We start from the raw sequence: 10641 nt of genomic DNA, 5'->3' as shown, positions 1-10641 counted from the left end.
GTTCTGTGATGTCTTTGACCTGGTAGTTCAAAGCTGCTCCTGGACTCTGGACCCCCGTTCAGTATGTGAGCACCTCAGACAAAGGCTTTGTTCATAATAAAGTAAATCCACCACATTGTTCCTTTGAGCTGAACATCACCATTTCAACAGGGAGGATACTTACCAGACCCGAGCAAAGCGCGAACGTCTGTACAAATACATCACACGCGCTGATTTAAAAATCTTAAAAAAGAAATTTTAATTCTCATTGATTTTACACCGTGTGGCGATCCCTGCCAAAGTTATGCAATTCAGCCCCTTTCAGTTTCTTTTACTGACACACAAACTTAATTTTTATGATTATATAAGTCAATATTCTCATTAGAAAATCTATGCTGAGCCGACCTCGTTGCATGCTTCTCAACAAGCGCCGGTTTGTAACGGGGTGCATAATGCGCCTCTGTTCGGCGGGGACAGGTTATGTGGTGGTGGTGGTGGCCGGGCACAAGGCGGTGTGCTGTGGAGCTACAGGACACCGACTCCCCTCTCCACCACCCCTGCTCCGGTATGAGGAGGCGTGGGGAGGTGCTCCAGCCTGTGGCCATAGTTAACCATGGCAAAGCAGCGAAGGCAAGGCTGCTGTGGTGCCTCGGTTCCTCCTGAGACACAAGGGTGAGCGAGCCTTTGAAGTTAAAAGTGTGGCTGGAAGACAATATGAGCAGCATGTGAACATCTATCCGCGGCGTGGGATGTGTAATACAAGGGCAAAGGTGGGCTGTATGATGGTGTCCTCACTGTACAATAGAAAGGAGTGCAGCGTTATGACAAGAACTTAATTACAAAGGCTTGTTTATAGGTGCACTAACCCACCTTTAAATACAACCTTGTGTAGTCTAAGAACAATGTCTGGATACAACTGCACTGCAAATTAATTCAGTTATATTTTGTTCAAGTTTCAGGAACTGTTCTGGAACAACTTTAAACTGCTCCAGCATCATTATTAGAATAGAGTCAATTTAGCAAAAACTTTTTCAAAAGCAAAGAAACAACATGCCGATCAGCATTTCACCCTTCAGCCCCACACTCTAGCCCCGCAGCCAATAGGAGGTAAGAGCAAAAGGGTTTTAACGGCGTCCTTGGCTACCATAAGCTCATGTTTTATTCCTAATTTTATAATAATTGTCTTTGTACAGCCTTGATACAAAAAAGAATGTATCGTGAAAAACAAAAAAGGAGAAAAAAAAGTTTGACAAAAATAATAAAATCTGCAGCAGCATGTAATAAACTGCCTAGTCATTAATCACGCAGGGTAAAAATATATAAATATATATATTACAAATATTAAAAAACAGCTATTTACAGGTCTGACATTATTTTTAAATGACTCCTTTTTCCAGCGTTTGATCCTCCCCAGTGTTTGGCAGCCACTGAAGCTCTCCATACAAATTTGTGTATAAAACTGATCAATACATTTTGTAAGCTTAAAGCCAGTCGTGCCGCAGGATTACCACCGCAGCTTCTATATATGCATGCATGATCAGAAGGCATGCAAGACGAGATGAATGCCATTGCATTAGAGCCATTTCATTATCCGGCAAGGTCCCATGGCGCTGCCCTAATGAGAAGTCTAACAATTAGGACTGCATGTTGTCTGTGCCTCCTTTAAGAGAATATCAGATAGGCATCTTTATCAAACAAAGTTTTTTATAAATCCCTCCGTCACTTACAATTAAACAGATCATCAGCAGGAGCGTGCATATGTGAACAGAAGGCCTGCTTTCCATTTCAGAGTACACACGGGGCATTCCTATGCCTACAAAGGGGCCTTCAGAGAGAACGAGGCAGAGGGAGAGAAAAACGAGCTAAATCTCCGACAGAGAACAACGCAGGCCTTGCAAGTGTTAATGTTGTCATTAGAATTATGTTTCACACAGCAAATAAACCCTTGTTATGATGGAAAAAGTTCTGAAAGTGGCCAAAAAGGCCTGCAATCAGCATTCAAAGATGTGAGGATTTTTTTTTTTTCCCCTCATCAATAGCGTTGCCACAATGTGCTAATTCAATATTAAAAGGACAGTGAATTGACTTCCTGACATCCGTCTGATTTAGCTGCCAAAATGGCTAAAATAATTAATGCAATAAAACCGATTACCGATATCGACAAGCTGACTGAAATTAAGCATCGGTGTTTTTTGCTGCACAGCACATGAACATATTGATGTGTTCACAAAGATCTGGTGGAAAAAGCTGATCCTTTTTTTTTTTTATAAAAACAACACGCTGCCATTTGGTGGTAAATTTGTTCATCATAGACACGGAGATGTCATCAAATATCCTCCTTCACAGTTTAATTTACCTCCCACAACGCTTCGTTTCTTCACTCGAATAATTAGTCGGATTCGACGGATTTACAACGAAAGGCCTTTGCATTAATCACAAACTATATAAATCTGACAGAGAAGAATAAAAACCAAACCCTTTTTATTATATTTCATAAATATCAGACTGATGTATTAAGTGGTTGAGTTGTGTGGCTCTTTGCTGCCATCTAGAGCATCAGGAGGGACATTACAGAGTCTAGAATTTAATTTTACTTTTTACAAATCTGTGGGGTACAATATGGTTTTATGAATTTAGTGGTGCATTTGCAATCTATGTTTTTTTTATTGGAAATAGTGTGGATATTGATAAAGCTGGTGGTCAATGTATAACAGCTGTTATTAGAGTTACACACACAGGAAGTAGAGACGATCACCCCTAGAAAAATAATAGAAGTAGGCTATAATAAATTTTGAAAGATCTCTCCTGTATTTCTCTCACCTCTTTGATATTTAAGTCCTCATTTTTTTTCCCATTGCACAATTAAAAGCCACGGTATTATTTTTCTCTTTGAATTTAATGCTATGCGCAAAGTTCATCTTGAAAGTCTTTGGGAGAATCCAACTGGAGGGTATCTAGATCAAATACAAAAGTTTCATTACCACTGACATGTAGGAAGCCAAATTAGGTGCTGAAATTACATTAAATTAAACCCAGCAGACTTGGATGCAGTGTTCACCGTAGCGCATTATGAATATAATATGAAAGCGTTGTATTATTGAAAAGGCTCTTCAAGCCGGCTGAATGTGTTTTTGGAGCTGAGAATAGTTATTGGTGTGTGTCTGAAAAAACCACAAGAGCTTATTAGCATAGACGGTCTGACGGACAAGAAAAATGTAATTAAGCACCGTATGTCATTGATGTACCGTATGGACAGATGAACCCGTGTTCATCTTATTGTAACTCAAACTGGTACTGGAGTAGATCAGAACCAATGGGGGCTGCAAGGTGGCTCGGTTGCCTCGTAGCTAGAAGGTCGCCACTTCGGTGAGGACACCCGGGATCTTCCTGCGTGGAGTCTCCATGTTCTCCCCGTGCAGTGTGGGTTCTCTCCGGGTTCTCCGGCTTCCTCCCACAGTCCAGAAACATGCTGAGGTTAATTGGTGATTCTAAATTGTCCGTAGGTGTGAATGTGAGTGTGCTTGGTTGTCTGTCTCTAGTGTAGCCCTGTGATAGACTGGTTACCTGTCCAGGTGAACCTGCCTTCACCCTGAGTCAGCTGGGATAGACTCCAGCCCCCCATGACCCTGGTGAGGATTAAGGTGTAGAGATGATGGATGGATAGATGTCTAACTATGACCACCAAGTAAGGGTGAAAGGTGTTCAGTAGAAATTTAATCATTCAACATCCATCTTTCATGCTATGTATACATATGCTAGCCTTGAGGTAAAACAAATGATGATCAAAAGATTTCTCTGTGTGAGTGTGTTAGTTGATGGCCGGTTATTTATGCCAGCCTATTACATAGAGCGTTTCGCCGTAGCTGGTTATCCTGACTGCATTAAGTTGAAAACGACACTTTAACTATTCGTACCGATGTCATTTGCGACCACTGTTAGTGTGAGTTTTCTTGACATCTAGGCGATGTCACTGATGCCCAATGTTAGTATGTGTGTTACTGTTCTTAACCACATATTTTGCACACAGACATTAAATGCCTTGATTGTGTTTTTCTGCATGGAAACAATCAAAAACAAGCATTTGGGTTTTTGAGAAATTACTTTACAACAAACCTCCAGTGAGCCTGCAGCTCCACTTCCCTAAAACATAGTCCTCTGTCAGTAATTGACCACTGCTATCTTCATTCTCACCAAGACGTCCTCACACATCTGCAGCACAGCACATGTTTGCATGCTGTTTGTGTCACCGCACATCTGTAGCCACACGGTGGCGTTGCACCACAAAAAGAAGCAGACGGTGAGTTTGGTATGATTTTAGAACTTATATTATTTGGCCACACATTGCCCCAGAGTAGAAAATCAGTCAGATGTACATGAGTCACTTTACATTCACCTATAAGGAAGCATGGGCTGATGTGTTTAGAGTGACAGCAGTATATTATTACTGATGTAAAATACTTTGTGAGATGCAAAGAAAAGAACCAAGAGAGTGAAATCCACTGTTATAAATACAGAATGACGACTGAAACATGAGACTGGATCCATTTAGCCATTTCAAGTGGTGACTGAAAGCAATAAGTGCATTCTTGTGGTTTCATGGCTGGAAAACCGGACGTATCTTGTTGATGTCTGAACTGTCAGGATAAATCTGGGTCAGAACTCGTCTCTGTATCATTACCACCACTGAGACGCTGCTCAGAAAGGCTCCTAAATCCTTCACTCAGAATATATTGTGACAATAGCTTGCCTTTGCCCCGGGTAGCTACTAGCTAACTAACATGCTAACATCCATCCATTATCTCTACAACCTAATCCTCACTAGGGTCATGGGGGGCGGAGTCTATCCCAGCTGACTCAGGGTGAAGGCAGGTTCACCTGGACAGGTAACCAGTCTATCACAGGGCTACACTTAGAGACAGACAACCAAGCACACTCACATTCACACCTACGGACAATTTACAATCACCAATTAACCTCAGCATGTTTCTGGACTGTGGGAGGAAGCCGGAGAACCCGGAGAGAACCCACGCTGCACGTGGAGAACAAGGAGACTCCACACAGAAAGATCCCGGGTGTCCTCACCGGGAAGCCAACCGGCGACCTTCTAGCTACGAGGCGACGGTGCTAACCACCGAGTGCTAACCAAGTGAAAAACCTTTTCTGTAAATAAAATACTGTCTCTGTCAAAAGGACACCAGAAAGGACATCCAAGGCTGAGAGTCCTGAAAGACATTTTTACCTGTCGGGTATGCAGATCTGAGACAGTTGCTTTCCACCATCCAGATGGGTTTCCACACCATAAGACAGACATGTGCACCTTTCTTATTACTTTTATATGTACAGAAAAGTTGTGCACCTTTGTTTAACAAGGAAAGTAAGCTATTGTGTCCCTAACTTACTTCCACTCTGGCATCCAGATGGTGATGAGGCAAAAGTGACAGATGCTCGTCCCCAGACACTCCAGAGATCTGGCATCTCCAGCAGGTCCACTGAGACGCTGAACCAAGTCTTACACCAGCCCTCGTCTCCTTCATTAGCTCTGTTTGAGAGTTTACACATGGCTACTCACATCCAAGAGCAGCCCCATTCTCCTCTGGCTCGTCAACTCTAATATGTATCGGCAGTCAATACTCAGGGGGAAGGATTATATTTTAAACACACCCTTCGTCTGAACAGGTTTCAGTACCGCAACCACGTTCAAGTCTGCAGTTTGAACTTTTCTTAAACTGAATATGAAATATGGAGGGTATTGTAATGTACATATTTATAACTTACTACCAAGCACTGGCAAGATGATTTCAAGTTAAGTCTGTTTATTTGCTAAATTTCAAACATTTCTTTGTGTATTTGCTTATTTGCTTACTTGAGAGACACACACATTAGATGCCTCGATGTGTGCTTAGCACACGTGTTTGACCAGCTTTCAGTAAAATTAAGAGCACTCACTGACTTGACAAAAGGCCTGACATATTAAGAGTGCATCCACGATAGGACCAGGCAGGGGCGGCACAACCCTCCTCACCGATTCCAATGAAACTTGGCCAGTTTGAAGGGGTCCACCCAGAACTACTTCAGTCTAAGTTTAAGGAAGTTTGGTCAAACCAGGAGGATTTCACCACCAATGGTGAAAAGTACGAAGATCTACTGCTGTAAGAACTCAACCAAATCTTTTCATATTTCAGTGAATGTTGTCCTATCCAAAGACAATCTATTGACCACGTTTTGTTCTCCTACGACTAGTTCCTACCACACAAATCATGTCTGAAGGTGGGACTTCATACTGACATTATCTGAAAAAAAAAACATCTTTGGGCACACACTGAGTTATTTTACAGGAGGACTGCAAACACCACAGGCTATCCACTTCAAATTTTTTTCATTATAAGGCACAAAAAATGAGAAAGAGCACAAAGAGGAGGCAGCAAAAATGTCAGTCGTTGCAGAAGAATCAACACAGGACAGTGAACTGATACTAAAACATGTGCTGGGCATGAGACAGGTGAGCAGTTGGAGGATACTAGTTCGGTTGGGTTTCAGGCAATCCCATCAATGACACTTATCATCATCATTGTAATACAGATACCAGACAATTCAACCCAACACCATATGAAATCAGTGAAAGTTGCCTTTTTAGCCAGTTGCATGCTTTACATAAACATCAATACTGAGTTTATATGACTTCTCCAGATGCCACTTGAAGGAAATCCATCTAAGTTCCACTAAAACACAGAATAATGCATAATATGTGCAAAACTAGGAATTTGTCTCATAGTAATTTGTTGTTGATGCTCAGTTTAAAAGAAGCTCCCTGAAGAGGCCCAAACAACTGGTAGAACAAGCATGTCAATTAGGGAAGACCAGCAGCCATGAAGCTCAGGGTCTGCTGCACAGGAGCTCTGGAGAAATCCTGACAGCGCTCGAGGGGGCTGTTAGGCCTGTAACAACGGGTTCCTGAGGATATCCTCCATGATGAAGAAGAAGAAGGTCAGACTAACTGTTGCTATAACAGAATGACTGTATGAGTGGAGGACCCAACACCAGCTGCCACTAGGACAGAGCAGAATGATCGTTATTGTGTTGGCTACTGATTACAAGACGGCCAGAAGCTGATATAAAGTTGATTTTTGTATCTGTACAATAACTTCAGTTTCTAATGAAGCCATGTAAAAATTTCATTTTTCCAAGTTACACGACCTCAAAGTTCACAATCTAAAACTTAAATCTAATTTTTGCAAAGCACAAGCTTTTTTCCTATAATGTACTTTGAGCACCAATATTTTGGGCTAAATCATAGTTTCAATGGCAAAACTGCACCCATTTAATTTCTACTACACAGAGTAATAGAAAGAAGCATTGGTAGCCTGGATGTGTTTTTTGTTTTCTGATAATTTTGAGTAAACTTTTAAGGATATTATCACCATGAGGGATAGTTGGCTCGTCAGAACGTGTTAGAACAAATGAAAGGTCTCATCTTCACCTACATTTTGATCCTTCCATGTGAAAATTCTAATTTAAACATATTTTGTGAAAAAAATGTGAAATGAAGTCGCGAGATGTAAAACTTGAAGTAATTGGTTGTGTGCTGGTCGTTAATGGAGATGGAGTGTTTATGTAGACAGTTCTATTTGCCAACCAGTTAGTCTTTAGTCATTCATTCATGCGTTTGAAAACAATTAAAAAACTGCATTTGTCCCATGCCCAAGAAAGTTTTCAACAGCAGCGTCCTCTTCATGTCATTCTGGCAAAACCACCAATAATTATTTCCCTTTGAGGCAAGACACACACGACTCCACAGTAACCCAACAACACGCTAAAGAAGAAATATTGCCTCATCAGAAGTCATGTTTTCAAATCATGTTTTTACAAGAGACTAAGAACCAGGGCGATCAGGCAAACGTACATGTGGTCATCTGTGTACCAGCTCACAGCCACCCCTGGACCCCCCTATGGGACAGTAGTCTGGTCACGAGCAGCAGATAAGATGGTCCAGAACAGGGCTGCTCTGTGCAGCATGACGCTGGACCAGCAGTAATACCGTTGTGACTAAATGGTCCTCTGCAGTCATGTGTTAACAGCAACAACTGTACAATATATTGCTTCAAAACATTGGTCACTCTGATTATTTATAATACTTATCATCCTGGAACACCCACATCAATTGGTCCCTATGCAAAACAAATCACAAACTGCTTCCTCCAAAATAATCAGAAAGTTGGACTAAAACCTTTTAAAGCCAGGTCCGTACAATCATAACTATAAGATCTGTTGCTGCATTGTTGTGTTCGGCTGCAATAGTTTTAACCAGACATACTTAATAAAGTTATATTTATTGTTAGGAAGCAGCAGATAGAAGTCAGTGCTACAGACTCTTATACCTTGGTGGCTAGATGTTAGTCTTTCCACAATGTATTTCTCGTGGAATGAACCAATCATTTAAATTTCATCTGAACACTCTTCTTAGCAAGCTACGACAAAAAAAGATTATTACTTACAAAGGCGCTGAATGGTAAGATGCCCCAAACATATCATCTAAAGTCAGGACTCAACTCATTAAAGTGTTTGTCTAATGCCTAAAGTCCCACACACCTGCACACATCTGGAACATTTTACAGCAAACTATTAAAACACACCTGCAGGTCAATTTATAACCCAGAATGCAGACTACACTGCTTTTAAATTAAACTGTTTTCTGTTGTTTGCCCCATTTATTCCCTTTGATCGCACTGTTAACCACACTGAGTAGGAGGGCATGCCTTCTTTAACGAATCTGAAAGATTTAAATAAAAGGATGAATCAAAGTAATGCTGTGACAACTTAAAATGTCCATACTTTAACCAACATGTCACTTAAGTGCATGTTTAAGAGTGTAATCACTTTTGAAATACCATTTGTGGTGATGAATAAAGTACAATCTAATCAAATACTGCAAATATCTGTTGATTGTTTTAATTTTATGATGAATTGAGGGAAGCATGCTTTTAAATTAATGCAATTTTTGCACATTTTGAAGGTTTGTTTCCCCAGCAGCTTGGGACACAAAGAACTTAACACACAGGCAGTAAAACATCCCGACTGCTTTTAAAGTGAAAACTTTGATCAGCGATCAGAAACCTTGACACTGTATTTGAGTGATCAATCCTCAACAGCCTCATGTTTACCATTTACAGCACTGATAATCCATCAAGCCAGAGTGTCACAAATGACACACACACACTAAATAATGACAAAAGCAATGCCAATTTTCACCGTGTTCGTGTTGACAGTCACATAATAAAATATGTACTCACTGTTGGCAGAAACTCCTCACATGTCTCAGGTGAATTCTTGCTTGCAGGTGTTTTTATCCCACATCCTCCCCGGTGTTAGCTTCATTAGCCATTAGCCATTCCCGGCGTTAGCTTCATTATCCATTATCCATTCCCGGCGTTAGCTTCATTAGCCATTATCCATTCCCGGCGTTAGCTTCATTAGCCATTATCCATTCCCGGCGTTAGCTTCATTAGCCATTATCCATTCCCGGCGTTAGCTTCATTAGCCATTATCCATTCCCGGCGTTAGCTTCATTAGCCATTATCCATTCCCGGCGTTAGCTTCATTAGCCATTATCCATTCCCGGCGTTAGCTTCATTAGCCATTATCCATTCCCGGCGTTAGCTTCATTAGCCATTAGCGCAGAGCAGTTAGCAGAAAAAGTGCGGCACTCCTCCACTAGTCCGAGTTCATTGTCGAGCACCTAAGAACACTTTGGATTCTTAGGTTACATCTCCGGAGGTCACGGAAAGCCTCTTTTTTCTGCGTACGCCGAAGTTAACGGCGCCCGTTTCAACAAATTCCCGGTTAGCGCCGTTAGCGGTTAGCTAGCTAGCTAGCAAGCTAACGTGTCCGTTTAGCAGCAGCTACTGACGTCTTCTCTTTGTTTGAGTACCACAGACATTTTCAATGACTTTTCTTTGACTGAGCTGCGCGATATTTCTTTACATTGACAAACACTTTTAAGCCACAAATTGCCAATTCAGCTAGCTAGTTTTAGGACATATACCATCAGGTGAGGAGGGTTTGCTTTACGTTCATTGGCGCAGCGACGAGCTGAATTCCCGCCAATCTCTCCTGCCTGTTTGCGGCACCCGTTAAAGGGAAAGTCCAGAAAGTCCAACGGTTTTTGCCAGAAAAAAATAAATCATTGGGGGAAATGGCCAAACTGCACAACTTCTGCATGCAAGGATTCAAGGTCTTTTATTGGTCACAAACACAGTTATACCTGGTATGTGCACCTGTTTCACACCGAAACAATAATAATAAGAGAAATAAGAAAAAAGGAATAAAACACACAAGAAATATATATATATGAATGTATATACATATATAGGTGACAGGTATTGTTTCCTTTATTTTAGATATCAAAAGAGGGACATGTGTCATACATTTGGAACCAAAAATACATCAACTTATCAGAAAATTTGTTTCACATAGTACAAAAGTCTATAATGAAGACCAACAATTATTTTGCACATATTCTTTCTTGGACCCCGAAACACCTTCTACATATGGAAACATGAAAATCCTGCATTGGGTTAAAGCAGCATCCTTTTCAACAGCCAGCAGGGGGCGACTAGTCTGGCTGCAAAAAGGAAATCCACATCTATAAGAACACTTACTTCCTCC

Source organism: Stegastes partitus, unplaced genomic scaffold (assembly GCF_000690725.1).
Source record: "Stegastes partitus isolate 25-593 unplaced genomic scaffold, Stegastes_partitus-1.0.2 Scaffold661, whole genome shotgun sequence".
NCBI lineage: Eukaryota > Metazoa > Chordata > Actinopteri > Pomacentridae > Stegastes > Stegastes partitus.
Note: the sequence above shows the minus strand (reverse complement) of the source record.